The 19,498-nt window shown below is 43.0% G+C and overlaps 1 long non-coding RNA gene across 2 annotated transcripts; it reads left to right on the top strand.

Moving 5' to 3' along the window:
• The first annotated feature begins 2,561 nt into the window (after window positions 1–2,561).
• Window positions 2,562–6,528, top strand: LOC123103294 (uncharacterized). Of its 2 annotated transcripts, none has more exons than XR_006449709.1 (6): window positions 2,562–2,981; window positions 3,119–3,313; window positions 3,947–4,099; window positions 4,224–4,333; window positions 4,738–4,812; window positions 4,885–6,528. It is a non-coding gene; the product is annotated as an uncharacterized lncRNA (long non-coding RNA). The 2 variants fall into 2 exon arrangements; XR_006449710.1 differs by having other exon boundaries at window positions 4,735–4,812.
• The last annotated feature ends 12,970 nt before the right edge of the window (window positions 6,529–19,498 follow it).

Below are 19,498 nucleotides of genomic sequence, written 5' to 3'. Positions count from 1 at the left end.
ATATGCAAAAGAAGAAAGATGTGGACAATGATATTTTTAAATTGAAACTATTTCCTTTTCCGCTTAGAGATCGTGCTAAAGCTTGGTTTTTGTCTTTGCCTAAAAATAGTATTGATTCGTGGAACAAGTGCAAAGATGCTTTTATCTCTAAGTATTTTCCTCCCGCTAAGATCATCTCTCTTAGAAACGATATTATGAATTTTAAGCAACTTGATCATGAACATGTTGCACAAGCTTGGGAGAGGATGAAATTAGTGATACATAATTGCCCTACACATGGTTTGAATTTGTGGATGGTTATACAAAATTTTTATGCTGGATTGAATTTTGCTTCTAGAAATCTTTTAGATTCGGCCGCGGGAGCCACTTTTATGGAAATCACTTTAGGAGAAGCTACTAAACTCCTAGATAATATTATGGTTAATTATTCTCAATGACACACCGAAAGATCTACTAATAAGAAAGTGCATGCGATAGAAGAAATTAAGTTTTGAGTGGTAGATGGATGAACTTATGAAATTATTTGCTAATAAAAGTGTTTCTTCTGATCCTAATGATATGCCTTTGTCTACCTTGATTGAGAATAATAATGAATCTTTGGATGTGAATTTTGTTGGTAGGAATAATTTTGGTAACAATGCGTATAGAGGAAACTTTAATCCTAGGTCATATCCTAGTAATTCCTCTAATAATTATGGTAATTCCTACAACTATTCTTATGAAAATTTTAATAAGATACCCTCTGATTTTGAATCTAATATTAAAGAATTTATTACCTTGCAAAAGAATTTCAATGCTTTGATCGAAGAAAAAATGTTTAAGATTGATGAGTTGGCTAGGAACGTTGATAGAATTTCTCTTGATGTTGATTCTTTAAAACTTAGATCTATTCATCCTAAGCATGACATCAATGAGTCTCTCAAAGCCATGAGAATTTCCATTGATGAGTGCAAAGAAAGAACCGCTAGGATGCGTGCTAAGAAAGATTGCTTTATAAAAGCGTGTTCTTCTAGTTTCCATGATAACAAAGATGAAGATCTAAAAGTTATTGATGTGTCCTCTATTAAATCTTTGTTTTGTAATATGAATCTTGATAATGATGGGACTGAATATGATCCACCTTTACCTAGAAGGCGTTCCAAAAATTCGGGGTCTTTAGATCTTGATACTAAAATTGTTAAAAGTGGGATCGAAGAAGTCAAAACTTTAAATATTAATGAACCCACTATATTGGATTTCAAGAAATTTAATTATGATAATTTCTCTTTGATAGATTGTATTTCCTTGTTGCAATCCGTGCTAAATTTTCCTCATGCTTATAGTCAAAATAAAGCCTTTACCAAACATATCATTGATGCTTTGATGCAATCTTATGAAGAAAAACTTGAGTTGAAAGTTTCTATCCCTAGAAAACTTTATGATGAGTGCGAACCTACTATTAAATTTTAAACCTATAAGGATGCTAGCCGACCCTCCTCCATGAAGCTCCCCCGGATTAGCGCGTTCGTGGCCATCGGATGGGCTTTGACTTCCGTTGCTGGACGTTGGATCAGTTGACCGCGTGGTAAGAAATGTTACTTCTGCTTTGTTCTCACGTTTGGCTGACTTGTGGCCCATTTGCTTCTATAGTTATGCGTGTTACTGGTGGGTGTTCCGAACGGGTGCAAGTCCAACCAATATGTTGCAAGCGCGTGGTCGTATGTGAGCAGTCATCTGTCCCATCGTCACCACCACACCAAACCCCACAGCGGCTCCTCCGCAGTCGCCCGCATCCCTTTCCCCCCGAACCCCGCAGCTGGACGCAGCTTTGGTGCCTTAAAGGCACGTGCTTTTGGGTCATTGACATGTGGGCCAGTCACCTGTTGGGCCCACATGTCATAGACACAAAGGTAGGTGCCTTAAGGTACCGAAGCATCGTCCCCCGCAGCTGCCCTCCTCCTCATACCTTGCCAAATGGGCCGGTCCGGCACGGCACGGCCCGACCTGGGTTAAATGGGCCAGGCACGGCATGGCCCGTCCAGGCACGCTAAGTAATCGTGCCATGCCGCGTGCTGGCCTCTCTGGCCCAGGCACGGCCCCCTTGCTACATGGGCGGCACGGCGGCCCGTCTAGCACGCTGGCAGAGCTGGCCCGAGTAGGCACGTCCGGGTACAAGCGCAGCCTACATCGATCGTTGCCCCGTTGGCTCTGGATCGCTACCTCGTTGCAATCGCTGGAATAAAAAAGTGAATCATTTGTCGGCCGCCCGTGACCGTGTGTGCCAGAGTCAACATCGATGCATGAATAAGGGATCGCAGACACGCACATCTCCTGGTCCTGGCTCCCTGTCCCTGGTAGGTATTCGTAGCAGTACAGATACGTAGCACCAGGCTAGTCGTGCCGTGCCGGGCTGGCACGCGTGCCAGGCATGGCAGCCCAGGCACGGCCCTAGCCGGGCCACGTGCCAGGCACGGCCCACTAAGCTACGTGCCGTGCCGGCCCGTGACGGGCCAGGCACGCGGGCTATCGTGCCGGCCCGATAAAACCGGCCCGTTTGGCCAGGTATACTCCTCCTCCATCCTCTCGCGCCCCCTCCCACATCTCATCCGGCCCCCTTCCCGCTCATCCCTGAACGGATCCGAGACGTGCGGGCAGCGGAGGCGAAGGGCGACGGCGTCGGCGACCTGCAGGCGAAGGGCGACGGCGGCGGCGCTTGATTTGAGGCTGCGTCATGGATCGGCCCCTGCTGAGCGACAAGATTGCTGGACTGCCGCCATCTCACCTCGCCCCACCAGCTTCCACCGCCATGGATCCGCCGGAGATGGAGGGCAACGAGTGAGAGGGAGCAGGAGAAGATGTGAATCGAGGGAGTGAAAGAAGAAGTTCACACGGGAAGGGGAAGAGGGAGTCTTGCGGCGTATCCTCGTCTCATCCTGGCTGCAGATCTTTTGACGCCATGGAGCCAGCCGCTCTTGCTCGATGCCACGATACACAACACCAAGGTAGGCTCGACTACCTTTCTCCTCTCTCCCGTGTGATTTGTTTTCTGTTGATTTCCCCTCTTGTCTGTTCTAATTCGTGGGCAAACAATGGAGGATTTCTTCATTGTTGATCTTATTTGGCGCTGATTTCCCCCTAGATTCCTTCCTTTTACAGTTCCTTCTCGACTTGCTGTTCATCACGTCGATGGCTTCCATGGAGCAGAGGAAAGTATGCCCTCTTCATCTAGGCAGAGGAGCGGGACGGCCAGGAGCTGTCGTCCTGCTACCCTATGCCAATGGATGCGCCTCCCAGATGGCTAGCAACGCCAGATCCAGCTGGAAAGGACTCTACGGTAGGTTTGGTTTGTTATCCACCCCATGAAGTATAGGATTTTCTGTAATTTATTTATGTGGATTAACCCCAGACTTCATAGAGGTAGTCATCTTAAATTAGTTTGAAGTATTGTTATTGGTCACATGTTTACCAGTCCTATTATTGAAGCAACTGGATAGCTGCCGTTAGCTGTAATGTGATTAGCTACCAATCCTATTATTGAAGTTATTATGGTATATGTTCCTGCTACATAAATATACTTTTGTGATCATGAAATTGCATTTAGTTTTAGTATTCTCTGGTGCTGGAAAAGCTAACCTGTATCAAGCTAGATTATGCAAAGAGATTATACAAAGAGTTGGGAGCTATGCCTTTTTGCATTCCAGATTATGCAAAGAGATTGCCATGTTTTTTTTCGTTTCGGTTTAGTATATTCCCTTATATGTCCAGTTGTTTTCTGCAGAACAAATATAAATGTTCATGTTGTAATGGATGGATATGTATTGATGCCATCGTCATGTCATGTAAATTAGTTACAGAGCAGATCTATATTTTTGTTGGGACTAAAAGTGAAAACGAATTTGGGACCAAAACTTTTCAAATAGATCTAAATATAAATTGTGACCTTGCGTTGTTTGGGGTGGAGCTGCAGGGGGGTGAGAGGTGGATAACAATAGCGAGAAGGAGCATGCCATCGAGGAGTGCAAGCAGCGGCACTCCTCCGCAATGGGGTATGGCTGCAGGGGAGGGGACACGGCCAACGACAGGAAGAAGGAGCAAGTCGTCGAGGAGTACAAGCAGCAGGGTAAGATATGTATATTTTCAGACGATCTTGACTGTTTTGCAACATGTATTGCATTTCCAGGGATGATCCTTTTGCTTATTTATTATTTGCTATGTTCTCTGAAGATTATTTTTGGCCCATACAGTTTCCTGTGACTGGAAGTCTGAAACTGAAGATAGGGCATATTGTTTTGGTTCTGTGGCCGGAGATATTGTGGCTTGATTTCCCTAGAGCAATCGGACCCTTCCAAGATAGGTGAGCCTGATTTCTTCTGCAACTCTTGCACCACAGTACATGAAAAGGAATATGTCTACCTATCAGCACTATTTCTTGAAGAGGATTGTTGTTTCCCCTTTATTTTGTCACATCTTTCATGTGCTGGAGTTTTTCTAGGTCACTTTACACACTAGGCATCAGTGCACTTTTAGATACATTAGTGCTGATGGTGCTATCTTTAATATCTACTTTTGCGCTTTTCAAATTTTCTACTACGCTATCTATTATGTTCAGAGAGTATGACTTTACACATGTAATGCTGATTTGAAAATTTCCCTTGATTTGTTCCTCAAATGTTCTGAGAGAGTGTTGCGTATTAGGAAACCCCTTGGATAGTCAAGGTGTTGTTTCAGCTGACTAATATAAAGTTATATTTCCAGCAGAAGATATTTGGGATTGACGTTCTAATGAGAAAGTAGCATACGGATGGATGGACAATTGGACATGAGCTATCCAGTGTAGGTTCAAACAATTCATTCATTCATTGCAGGTTCAACATGTTTCATTATGTCTTTTTGCTTCATATTCAGGGTCGAGTTGGGCTATATTTCTTTCATTGAGGCGAGGGTGATTTCAGTAGGTGAGGTGCATTTTAGACATCTGGATGCCTTGCTATGTTCAGGCGTACTCGCCTTTTTTCTTGAAGTTGGGCGTCCGTTGTCTATGCGGCAAGGTGAGCTTATCCCATTTACTTTGTTCAATCCAGAGTCAAGATTCATATCCCCTTCACTGTCATTTCATTTGTGAGCATTTATTCCATTGCTCTATGTTGTCGGCATCCTGACAGTTTAGATGTTTCTGCGGATCACAATTGCTTCTGAACACACCGACCCATCTCATTGAGGAAATTCCCCTGCTCTGCTTAATTAAAATTAATGTGAAATATGTTTCTACCAAAACTAATTACAATTTATTCTTTTTAGTTTCTACTGATTTTCAGTATGAAATATTGGGGCCCGAGTACTTCAGTTCATTTCACAGTGGATATGGCACACACATGTATCATTGCTGTTATCGTAATTGATACCAACACCTTGACTGAATCGCATAGAATAGACTGCCCTGATAATTCTTGCAGTCCTAAAATGGTTTCTCAAAACATGGGAAAATTTACATTCTAAAAACTGTAGGCACACTGGGTGAAGCATATATATAATTCTATTATAACAGAGGTCACACACACACACAATATATAATTCTCTATATGCAAATTGTTATAATATGATTTTATTAGAATAGAGGTCAGGTACTACTGCCACGACGTAAGAAGGAAGGTGTGACACCCAGTTTTATATATATTGTGATTTCAGTTTTCATCAATGTCGCTATTATTATTATTATTATTATCTCTTTGTAGCTTCATATAAAATCAGTACTGACATGGTCATTTTACAGTGTAAAAATGGTAGGTGGTAGAATCATAACCTGGGACTGAGTGCCTTAAGAAGTTCCTTTCATTATCGTTAAATAATATAATGTTTAGGGCCAGTTTAGATGCGTCGTCGGAAAATATGAGTAAAATCAGTGAATATTGTGCATTGCCTTGGTGTTTGGTGTGTCTATTGCATAATCCTTTTCTTTTTTGCTTCTCTTTCCAAAGCAAGGACCAGGCTGGGAACATATGTTTATAATGAAGTTCTTTCATTGCAGCTACATAGTATCTTAGCTAGGTATCTCTGTGCAAGTGTAGTTTGCCTGCAGGTTGGACATGTGTTTGAATATAATCCTTTTCTTGCTTCTCTTTTCAAAGCAAGGACCAGTCTGAGAACATATGTTTATAATGAAGTTCTTTCATTGTAGTCTGCATAGTATCTTAGCTAGGTCTCTCCAGCATGCTACCACAAAAGCGGAGCCATGATGTTATGCATATATCTGCATCGTCTATCAGTCCTAGAAGTTCTGATCTTCGTCTACCGTTAAACCGAGTTCATCTGTCTGGGTATGGCTGCACAACTTTTTATGTAATTGGACATTAAAAATTAGAGAATTTGGTTGTACTGCATCTGCCAAAGCACTATTGAAACAATGAATGTCAGCTATGTTATGAGCCGAACCATATTAAGTATGTGCATCCTGGGTGGAATGCTTTCTGTTCATGAGCTGGTCTCCCAACACGTATTGTTGAGAAAAGAAAAGAGAAGAAACGAAAAGAAAAGAAAGGAGCTTTTAAGTTCTTAAGAGGAGCAAGAGAGCTTCTAAGTTGTACACATTAGATCTAGCTTTCTTATGCTGTTTGTCTAATTATTTTCTACTCCCTGTATTTTCATATTGTGCTTCAAGTGGGCCGGCCGAAGAAAACGCTTTGTGGGCCGAATTGAGTACCATGCGACTACATCCGAATAGACATGCGTCTAAGTAGCATAGAAACAGTCTTTTTTTCAAACACATTTCTTTTATAGAAACACTTTTTAAAAGGGGCTTCTTATGTGGTTTATACATGGTGTTAGGTATATGTATATTCGTATTAAGCAAAAAGAATGTATTGTTTTTACATAGGGATGTAAATTCTTACCGTACTTGCTTGCTCAAACAAAAGATTGTCTAAAAAATACTCATATTTTCAACACACATGGTTTTGAATGAGTCTGTACTACCAAATTGTAATATGTACGTACTCCCTTCGATCCTTTATATAAGGTGTATTTGTTTTTTGATAAATTTCCACAATGTAAGATACATTTCTCTAATTCGTCATAATCCTTTTTTTATCTATGTAGAAAAGAGTAAATTATCTTTCTCCTGATTGTCTGTATCTTTTTTTATAAAAAAGAGGAAAGTATGTCTCCCCTGATTGGTATTGAGTAATCAACAAATTTGACAAGGGCAATTTTGTACTAATGTATCTATAATTTGTTGCCTTGGTCACCGTGCCCAAAAAATTACACCTTGATAAAGGAACGGAGGGAGTACATCTCATTGTAGACAGCAAGACACCATTCCTTTTTATTAAAAGAGATTAAATTTGTTACCACATGTGCTTGCCCACAACGAAATCAATTAAACCATGTTTTTTTCAAGGCGCATATGGATTAAGATATGACTTTCTACTATCGAACTACAATAAGTATATACATCGCCTGTCCTTACTGAAGGAAACTATTTTCATCGCGAACATGGGTTTAGCGGGTCTCTGCGCCATTTCGCGCAACGGGTCAACTAGTTAAGATTAAAGATCATGAATGCTATGCTTTGTGTAATTTGGGTGCTAGTGTTTCCACGATTCCAAAGACTTTGTGTGATTTGCTAGGTTTTTGTGATTTTGATGATTGCTCTTTAAACTTGCACCTTGCGGATTCCACTATTAAGAAATCTATGGGAAGAATTAATGATGTTCTTATTGTTGCAAATAGGAATTATGTGTTTGTGGATTTTATTGTTCTTGACATAGATTGCAACCCTTCATGTCCTATTATTCTTGATAGACCATTCCTTAGAACGATTGGTGCGATTATTGATATGAAGGAAGAGAATATTAGATTCCAATTTTCGTTAAGGAAAGGCATGGAACACTTCCCTAGAAAGAAAATTAAATTACCTTATGAATCTATTATGAGAGCCACTTATGGATTGCCTTCCAAAGATGGCAATACCTAAATCTATCCTTGCTTTCATGCCTAGCTAGGGCGTTAAACGATAGCGCTTATTGGGAGGCAACCCAATTTTATTTTTATTTTTTGCTTTTTGCTCCTGTTTAGTAATAAATAATTTATCTAGCCTCTGTTTTGGTCGTGTTTTTTATGTTTAATTAGTCTTTGTGCCAAGTGGAACCGTTGGGAAGACTTGGGGAAAGTCTTTTTAATCTTGTTGTAAAAAACAGAAATTTTAGTGCTCATGAGAACTGCTGCCATTTTTATTTGGAAAGTAATATTTAGTTAATTATTTTTTTCATATGATTAATAGTTAAATTCCTCACGTCCAACAATTTATTTTAGAATTTTTGGGGTTCCAGATCTTGCGTTAGCTACAGATTAGTACAGACTGTTCTGTTTTTGACAGATTCTGTTTTCCGTGTATTGTTTACTTATTTTGATGAATCTATGGTTAGTAAAATAGTTTATAAACCATAGAGAAGTTGTAATACAGTAGGTTTAACACCAATATAAATAAAGAATGAGTTCATTACAGTACCTTGAAGTGGTGTTTTGTTTTCTTTCGCTAATGGAGCTCACGAGATTTTCTACTTTAAGTTTTGTGTTGTGAAGTTTTCAAGTTTTGGGTAAAAGATTGATGGATTATGGAACAAGGAGTGGCAAAAGCCTAAGCTTGGGGATGCCCATTGTCGGTGTCAAAACCGGCGGATCTCGGTTAGGGGGTCCTGAACTGTGCGTTTAGACCGGATGGTAACAGGAGGCGGGGGACACGATGTTTTACCCAGGTTCGGGCCCTCTTGATGGAGGTAAAACCCTACGTTCTGCTTGATTAATATTGATGATATGGGTAGTACAAGAGTAGATCTACCACGAGATCAGAGAGGCTAAACCCTAGAAGCTAGCCTATGGTATGATTGTATGTTGTCGTTGTTGTCCTACGGAATAAAACCCTTCGATTTATATAGACACCGGAGAGGGTTAGGGTTACACAAGGTCGGTTACAAAGAAGGAGATATCCATATCCGTATTGCCTAGCTTTCCTTCCACGCCAAGTAGAGTCCCATCCGGACACGAGACGAAGTCTTCAATCTTGTATCTTCATAGTCTAACAGTCCGGCCGAAGGATATAGTCCGGCTGTACGGAGACCCCCTAATTCAGGACTCCCTCACCCATGCCACCCCAAGATAATCTAAGGACACCTAAAAGCCAAAGCTTGGGGATGCCCTGCAAGGCATCCCCTCTTTCGTCTACTTCTATCGGTAACTTTACTTGGAGCTATATTTTTATTTACCACATGATATGTGTTTTGCTTGGAGCGTCTTGTATTATTTGAGTCTTTATTTCTTAGTTTTCCACAATCATCTTTGTTGCACACACCTTTTTGAGAGACATACTCATGATTCGGAAATTGTTAGAATACTCTATGTGCTTCACTTATATCTTTTGAGTTATATAGTTTTTTGCTCTAGTGCTTCAATTATACCTTTTAGAGCACGATGATGGATTTGTTTTATAGAAACTTTTGTTCTCTCATGCTTCACTTAGATTATTTTGAGAGTCCTACAAAACAACATGGTAAAATGCTTTAATTATGTTAGGCATTCAAGATTAATAAAAAAGGTTTTCTTATGAGTGTGTTGAATACTATGAGAAGTTTGATACTTGATAATTGTTTTGAGATATGGAGATGGTAATATTAGAGTTGTGCTAGTTGAGTAGTTGTGAATTTGAGAAATACTTGTGTTGAAGTTTGTGATTCCCGTAGCATGCACGTATGGTGAACCGTTATGTTAAGAAGTCGGAGCATGGTGTATTTATTGATTGTCCTCCTTATGAGTGGCGGTCGGGGACGAGCGATGGTCTTTTCCTACCAGTCTATCCCCCTAGGAGCATGCGTGTAGTACTTTGCTTTGATAACTAATAGATTTTTGCAATAAGTATGTGAGTTATTTATGACTAATGTTGAGTCCATGGATTATACGCACTCTCACCCTTCCACAATTGCTAGCCTCTCTAATACCGCGCACCTTTCGCCGGTATCATACACCCACCATAGACCTTCCTCAAAACAGCCACCATACCTACCTATCATGGCATTTTCATAGCCATTCCGAGATATATTGCCATGCAACTTTCCACCGTTCCGTTTACTATAACACACTCCATCATTGTCATATTGCTTTGCATGATCATGTAGTTGACATTTTAGTTGTGGCAAAGCCACCGTTCATAATTCTCTCATATAAGTCACTCATGCATCATTGCTATCACGGTATACCGTCACAGGCATTCATATAGAGTTATACTTTGTTCTATTATCGACTTGTAATCATTGAGTTGTAAATAAATAGAAGTGTGATGATCATCATTCATAGAGTATTGTCCCCCACCAAAAAAGAGAAAGGCCAAAAAAAGAAGGCCCCCCCCAAAAAGAGAATAAATAAATAAAAAGGGGCAATACTACTATCCTTTTTCCAGACTTGTGCTTCAAAGTAGCACCATGATCTTCATGATAGAGAGTCTCCTATGCTATCACTTTCATATAGAACTTGGCTTGTATATTCCAACGATGGGCTTCCTCAAAATGCCCTAGGTCTTCGTGAGCAAGCAAGTTGGATGCACACCCACTTAGTTCTTTTTGTTGAGCTTTCATATACTTATAGCTCTAGTGCATCCGTTGCATGGCAATCCCTACTCACTCATATTGATATCTATTAATGGGCATCTCCATAGCCCGTTGATACGCCTAGTTGATGTGAGACTATCTTTCCCTTTTTTGTCTTCTCCACAACCACCATTCTATTCCACCTATAGTGCTATGTTCATGGCTCACGCTCATTTATTGCGTGAAGATTGAAAAAGTTTGAGAACACCAAAAGTATGAAACAATTGCTTGGCTTGTCATCGGGGTTATGCATGATTTAAATACTATGTGTGGTGAAGATGGAGCATAGCCAGACTATATGATTTTGTAGGGATAACTTTCTTTAGCCATGTTATTTTAAATAGACATAATTGCTTAAGTTAGTATGCTTGAAGTATTATTATTTCTATGTCAATATTGAACTTTTCTATTGAATCTTTTGGATCTGAAAATTCATACCACAATTAAGAAGAATTACATTGAAATTATGCCAAGTAGCATTCCACATCAAAAATTCTGTTTTTATCATTTACCTACTCGAGGACGAGTAGGAATTAAGTTTGGGGATGCTTGATACATCTCCAACGTATCTATAATTTTTGATTGTTCCATGCTATATTATATCCTGTTTTGGACATTATTGGCCTTTATTATACACTTCTATATTATTTTTTGGACTAACCTATTAACCGGAGACCTAGCCCAGAATTGCTGTTTTTTGCCTATTTTAGGGTTTCGCAGAAAAAGAATATCAAACGGAGTCCAAACGGAATGAAACCTTCGGGAACGTGATTTTCGGAACGAACATGATCTAGAGGACTTGGACCCTACGTCAAGCAATCAACCAGGAAGGCACGAGGTAGGGGGGAGCGCCTACCCCCCAAGCGCGCCCTCCACCCTTGTGGGGCCCACGTTGCTCCACCGACGTACTCCTTCCTCCTATATATACCTACGTACCCCCAAACTATTAGATACGGAGCCAAAACCCTAATTTCACCGCCGTAACTTTCTGTATCCACGAGATCCCATCTTGGGGCCTTTTACGGAGCTCCGCCGGAGGGGGTATCGATCATGGAGAGCTTCTACATAAACACCATAGCCTCTCCGATGAAGTGTGAGTGGTTTACTTTAGACCTACGGGTCCATAGTTATTAGCTAGATGGCTTCTTCTCTCTTTTTGGATCTCAATACAAAGTTCTCCCCCTCTCTTGTGGAGATCTATTCGATGTAATCTTCTTTTGCGCTGTGTTTGTTGAGATCGATGAATTGTGGGTTTATGATCAAGTTTATCTATGAATAATATTTGAATCTTCTCTGAATTCTTTTATGTATGATTGGTTATCTTTGCAAGTCTCTTCGAATTATCAGTTTGGTTTGGCCTACTAGATTGATCTTTTTGCAATGGGAGAAGTGCTTAGCTTTGGATTCAATCTTGCGGTGTCCTTTCCCGGTGACAGTAGGGGCAACAAGGCACACATTGTATTGTTGCCATCGAGGATAACAAGATGGGGTTTATATCATATTGCATGAGTTTATCCCTCTACATCATGTCATCTTGCTTAAAGCGTTACTCTGTTCTCTTGAACTTAATACTCTAGATGCATGCTGGATAGCGATGATGTGTGGAGTAATAGTAGTAGATGCAGGCAGGAGTCGGTCTACTTGTCTCGGACGTGATGCCTATATACATGATCATACCTAGATATTCTCATAACTATGCTCAATTCTGTCAATTGCTCAACAGTAATTTGTCCACCCACCGTAATACTTATGCTCTCGAGAGAAGCCTCTAGTGAAACCTATGGCCCCCGGGTCTATTTTCTATCATATTAATCTTCCAATGCTTAGTTATTTCCTTTGCCATTTATTTTACTCGCATCTTTATTTCTCTTTATCATAAAAATACCAAAAATATTATCTTATCATATCTATCAGATCTCACTCTCGTAGGTGACCGTGAAGGGCAACCCCTTTATCGCGTTGGTTGCGAGGAGTTTATTTGTTTGTGTAGGTGCGAGGGACTCGTGCATGGCCTCCTACTAGATTGATACCTTGGTTCTCAAAACTAAGGGAAATACTTACGCTGCTCTGCTGCATCTTCCTTTCCTCTTCAAGGGAAAACCAACGTAGTGCTCAAGAGGTAGCAGGTAGAAGCGAGGGCGAGGAAAATATCAGGGTGTTCCCGGTTACGGTGGATGGTCGGGGCCGAGCGATGCGCGTTTCTCTCGTACACGCACGCGCGTGTGTGCGAGGCATTGGGCTCTAATTGAACCCGAGCGATTGCACTGCAGGCTACACGTTACTGAACCCGAGCGATCGATCGATGGCTATTAACTGAACCCGATCGAGCGATTCCTTCGCTATTGCTGCTAACTGAAGCCGATCGATGCTGCCTCTGGATGAACAGTGAGCGTTGCTGGGGGGGTTTGGATGAACAGTTCCTAGTGGGGGTGGATGAACAGGACCCCATGGTGTTGCCTCTAGATGAATAGGACCTCGATCGATCGAGCCGGTTGGGCTGGATGAACAGGACCCCGTGGAGGGCAGGATGTACAGGACCACCCCGTGGAGGGCAGGAAGAACAGTAGATGGTGGAGGGCAGGATGAACAATAGCCCGTGGAGGGGTGGTTGAACAGGAGCCCATGGAGAGGGTTGGTTGAACAGTAGCCGGTGGAGTAGCGTGCGGTGGAGGCTGGATGAACAGGAGCCCGTGGATGAACAGTCGCAGGTGGAGGCTGGAGGAGGTCGACGGTGGATGAACAGTAGCCCATGGAGGCTGGAGGGGGTCGACGGTGGAGATGAACAGTATCCCGTGGAGTCCCGTTTTGCGGTACGCCACACCCCTCCCGATGAACAGGACCCCCGTTTCGACCGTAGCACTCCAACACAAGTCCGTTTCCTCCGTTTTACGCTATGCCACACCCCTCCCGATCAACAGGACCCCCGTTTCGACCGTAGGAGGTCCATTTCCTCTGTTTTGCGGTACGCCAGACCCCTCCCGATGAACAGGATCCCGTTTCGAACGTGGCCGGTCGAACACAAGGCCGTTTCCTCCATTCTGCGGTATGCCAGGCCTCGTTTCCATCGGCTGTTCCGTCCAAGCCCTCCCGATGAACACGACGACGCATTCCGTTCCGACCCAGCCGGTTGGCTCCCCATGAACACGAGGACGACGTTGTTTCTCCATTCCGACCGAGCCATGTACACGAGCCCTGGCCGTACGTATGCGCGAGTAGGCGTTCGAGACCCTGCCCGTATGTACGTACGTGGCCGTATTTTCCTTCTTGCACACTGGTCGATGTACGTACGTGTACATGCTACGTGCGCGCCTCTACTACGACACGTGTGTGCCTCTACATCGTCCAGTATGTACGTACACGTTCGCGACCAGAATGACAATGCTACGTACGCTTCGACCAGGTGGGTCCCGACTGTCAGGCACTTCCTTGCCTGCGAAGATGTAGCTGGTGGGTCCTAGCAGTCAGGGGGGCAAATCGTTTTTTTGCCCGAACGCACTTCCTTGCATGCGAAGTTGTAGCTGGTGGGTCCCAGCAGTCAGGGGGAAATGTTTTTTCTTGAAATACGATGGCCCTTCTAGTGGGTCCCCGCTGTTAGGTGGAGGAATAATTATTTTGCGCATAATAAGGAGGCACTTCAGATGTATGTCGGTCGTTGACCACATTGACCAGGTCGCGCTGAGAGCACCAGGGCGGTGGACGACGGTGAGGCCTAGGAATGGAACGACATGGAGGCAGGGAAGACTCGACAGTTGTTTCCCATGCGGAGGGGAGTACGACTGTACGAGGGTTTGCTGGTTTGTTTGCCGTCACCGGAGATTAACAACATGTGTGGGTGAGTAGAGGGATCGCTAGGCCAGCGATGGGAGTACGGTGGGGCGGTGAGGCCTACGCGGTAGCACAGCCAACCGTGGGGAGGAGGGACCAGGCAGTCCCACCGGCGTTTTTTTGAGCGGCTGGAGCAGGAAGAGCAGTGATTGAAGAAGCATGACGGCCGTTGGATGAACATCCAACAGTCACTGCTTGTGCGTCAACCTTTTTTTAGAAAAGCCTCAAATATGTGAAAAACATCATATAGCCCATCTGCCATTATTTCTAATAATTTACAGTCCATTTGCTAATTCTTAAGGTTTTTTTGGAGCCCATATTCTTTTTGTTAGCATTACAACCCATATTGTGGCCACGGTTAAAAAATTATACGAAATTTTGCATATTTCGGTGCGGTCCGAACTGTTTTTAATCCCAAAATTTCGAGTCACATTCAAACTGATTTTAAAAATAAATGTATATCAATATAAAATCCAACAAATTGTCCATGCATAAAAATTAATGCAATTTAAAATCTCAAAATGAAAAAAAAGAAATTTGAAACTAATTGCCGGTTTGATGTGTTTTAAAAATGTACATCCCATTTCTCATTATTGATAGGCCATTTTCTCAGCTAGCCGAATGAAGCTCTCCTCGTCTTGAAAGATTTGCAGCCCAACAGGCCTGACAAAGCGACTTACTTGGCAAATCACAAAAAAACTGGGCTGTGGCCATGGATCCAGCTGTCAGCCTCTCCACGTACACTACTCTTCCGATGGAAGTCGGTCGTTGACCACATTGACCACGCCGCGCTGAGAGCATCAAGGCGGTGGACGACGGCGAGGCCTAGGAAGGGGACGACGCAGAGCCGGGGAAGACGCGGCAGTGGATGCCCACGCGGAGAGGAGTACGAGGGTTTGCTGGTTCGGTTGCGGTGTAAGGCTGCCGTCGCTGCAGAATAACAGGGGGTGTGGGTGAGTGGAGGGATGGCCTGACCAGTGGTGGGAGTAGTGTGGGGGCGGTGAGGCCTCCGCGGCAGCACAACCGACCACGGGAGGCAGGAGCAGGCAGCACGACCGGCGCTGCTTTGGGTGGCTGGAGCAAGAAGACCAGAGGTTGAAGAAGCACTAAGGCCGTTGGATGGACATCGTACGGTCACTGGAGTTAGAATCGTTCATATTGACTAACTTGACAAAGCACTCCGTCCCCGTCAACTTAGCAGACCCACAAGTCAGCCTCCCACTGTGGTGGGTCCCAGCTGGCAGGGGGTATTCATTTTTTTTGTGCACAATAAGGAGGCACTTCCTTGCGTGCGAAGATATAGTTGGTGGGTCCGACCTGTCAGTGGAGGGAATGTTTTTTTGTGAAATACAGAGGCCCTTCCGGTGGGTCCCAGATGTCAGGTGGAGGAATCATTATTTTGCGCGTAATAACTAGGCATTTCCTTGTGTGCGGCTGTGGACCCAGCTGTCAGCCTCTCCACGTACAGTCCACTTCCGATGGATGTCGTTCATTGACCACGTTGACCACGCCGCGCCGAGAGCACCAGGGCGGTGGACGACGGCGAGGCCTACGAAGGGAATGACATGGAGCTGGGGAAGACACGACAGTGGCTGCCCACGCGGTAGAGAGTACAAGGGTTGACTGGTTCGGCTACCGTTGCCGCAAAATAATAGGAGGTGTGGGTGAGTAGAGGGATAGACAGGCCAGGGATGCGAGTATATGATGGGGCCGTGAGACCTGCCCGGCAGCACAGCCGACCATGGGAGGCGGGAGCAGGCGGTTCCGACGACGCTGGTTTGGGCAGCTGGGGTAGGAAGATTAGAGACTGAAGAAGCACGATTGCCGTTAGATTGACATCTAACGGTCTGACGCTGGTAGAGTCGATTGTTGACTAAGTTTCCTTTTTGATAAACCTTGTGTACGCATCAACTTAGTAGGCCCACAAGTCAGCCTCCAAATCTGTGGCAGACAACATAGAGCCCATTTGCTATTTTTTAATAATTTGCAGCCCATTTGCTAATTCTTAAGTAATTTATTACAGCCCATTTTCTGCCCAGGACCACGGTCAAAAAGTTCAACCTTATTTGCATATTTCGGTGGAGTCCGAACTTTTGTAATCCCGAAATGATAAACATTTTTTAAGAACTTATCGATTTGCCAAAAAAATCGTTTTGTTTTTGTAAGCAAATAAGACGTGGGACAATTGAGTTGGTTTAAGGGAAAACCAGTGGTAAACAAAATCAGCGCTGGGAGAGAAAACAACAACAAAAATAAGAATGTAAAGATGAAAAGTGAATTTTATGTATTTTCAATATAATGATATGTGTATATGAACTAGTAAAACTATAGGTAGAGATTAGAAAACGGATGTAGGACATGCGTTTCAAGAGGAAAATAGAACTGGGCTGTGTGTTTGATTCAGTAAAAAAAGTGCCTGCGGATGTTGTAAGACAAAATATAACTAACGCTGGCGGGCCAGAGGCTAGTAGATACCTGCTGGATCTTTTTTCCCCGTTGTCATCATGGGCTGGGCCTGTTAAAAACAAAACCAAGCCTGGGCAGTCTACAGCCCAGTTGAAACTTGCTCGACCTAAAAAAACAATATACGTGCTCAATAAACGAGAGAATTCTGCAAGTACAGACTGATAACTGGGATGCAGCAAGGATATTGTTTTTTCATTGTGATAATAAGAGCATGCACTTGTTTTAAAAAATTTGGAGAACTGGGAATTCAAATGGCATGTGCTTATGCTACCCATCAAATAAAAATCAGGTGCCTGAAAATTCGTTTCGAAACAAATGATTCAACTTTATATCCACGTCGACCCTCGGCATGATGGTTGGAAGCAAATGCCAAGTTCATACCAAAAGATCGTTAACAACAATACCAACTTGCGGACGACAAGGTAGTACAAGTACCAATACCAAACTAACTTATAATCTTTTTAGTCCTGGCCCTAGTGTTCGTCTGGTAGAAAATCTTGCAGAGGACCAGCTCCCGCTCCTTCTCTTGCTCCAGGTCCCCGAAGTGGTACTGGTGCATCACCCAGTTGGTCCTCTGCTGGTCGAAGTTCTTGTTGGTGTGCAGCACCAGAACCTTTTTGCTGCCCGTCTGTCGGCCGTTGGCCATCACCGGCAAGGTATTGCCAGTGTTGTGCCACATCGCGTGCATGCCGCACTCCGACTGTATCTTACGACACGTCCACGTGCCCCTTTTGAACGCCCTGGAATTGCGCTGGAAGAAATGCTTGCTTAGGCCTCAAGGTGCTCGATCAGCTCCTGATCCGTGAGATCGAACTTGACACCAGCCGGCAGCACCAGCCAATCCTTCTTCGACTTGCATGGGTTAATTCCAGTTATATGGTACTCAATGTATGATCAATCGATTGTTTTAAGTGAATGATAAAAGATTTCGATAGATAAATGGTACTCCAAATCTGAAGTCCAGAATACCCGAACACGCCACCGGGATTCTTGTGTCACCTCACGCGCAACATGTTGTCACGTCAATTCAATGTGTGGACATGATGAATAATTTGAACGACATATACTAGTACTGCTACTGTACTACTTACTAGTCGTATTTAGTGTCACATTTTAACCATAGGTTTAACTAACACACACACACACACATATATATATACTGCACAACATCTCCATCATCATTATCAGTACATCCTGCGCAGGTGAGTTAGGATGCACTTGATCCCAGAAAGGTATCTATCCTTCAAACCAGAAGAGTGCTTAAAACTAACAATAGTACATAATATCCAACAAAAGAGGGTCGTGCTACAGCAGCAGAATACATGGCTCAGTCTACATATCAGTACGAATCAAGTTGTGCATATTTGCTGTTGGCATGAACCACATCGCCGCATGTCGGGTTTGCAAAAACCATCCATCGCATGGAAGCTTGATGCCTTTCTCACACTAAAGATTATCTGGCAACAAGCTGTGTCGACGAATCTCTAGATATGGTGATTCATGAAACCCATGGTATGATGTGTAAACACAGTCCCCCCTGGCGAATGGAAGTTGCATATCATGGTAATCATCACCGGTGATATGATCGATGATTGGTTGGATGATCGGATAATTGAGCCCGAGGAACATGGAGTGGTTGCCGAGGCTGTAAACCCGCCTCCAGTTGAATACGCCTGGCCCAACTAAGCTGGGATCTTTCTCGAACACGAAGCAGCCATAGCCATCAATGTCACGAACGCCCCAGGCATTGTACTGCATGTGGTTTGATGAAATGGTTTGGTCAATTTGGTATGTGCAAATGAGCATCAAATGACCACCGTCAGCTGAACGAGCGATAAACCACCACCCATCGGCTGGTATGATTCCAGGTCCTGGAATCATGAAGGCCAGCGCATTTGCGTCTGCTGCAACAATTCAAATTGGAGACCAAAAGGACAAAAATAAACAATCATGTTCAGAGTATGTGTGGAATTAAGATTATTATAACAGTGACACATATCATAGATGACACATATCATAGATAGAGAATTGCAATGTCGTGGTCATAATCATACCCCAAGTTTAAAAAATAAGCCAATGGCTTTCATATTCTTTTATTTTATTTTATTTTATTTTAGAAAAGGAGGATTAATGGCTTTCATATTCTAGCAATATATCATGGTTCAAACATCATGTAACAATGAGAGGAAAACAGATATGACAGGGCCTACTCATATTCTACCATAGCACTTACTACAGTTATCATATCAACTCTAAGCAATAACATGTGTTGTTATAAAAATCCTAGAAATGAGAGTAACATATAGCAATCATGAGGTTATACTCATAATATCTATTCTAACAATCATTAGATACCAATTGTTCTCATATCAACTCCAACAATAACATGTGTGGTCATAAAAATCTAGGAAATGAGAGGAACATATAGCAATGATGTGGTTATAGACATAGTATATATTCTAAATTTGTAATAATGAACAGGCAGTCGTATTCTTAAGGTAAAGATGAGATGAGATAGAACAATTACACGACGATAGATTCCACCAGTATAGGTAGCCAATCTGTGCGTCGACCGCATAAACGATGCCATCATGCAC

Source organism: Triticum aestivum, chromosome 5A, assembly GCF_018294505.1.
Source record: "Triticum aestivum cultivar Chinese Spring chromosome 5A, IWGSC CS RefSeq v2.1, whole genome shotgun sequence".
NCBI lineage: Eukaryota > Viridiplantae > Streptophyta > Magnoliopsida > Poales > Poaceae > Triticum > Triticum aestivum.
Note: the sequence above shows the minus strand (reverse complement) of the source record. Positions and strands in the feature narration are given on the sequence as shown.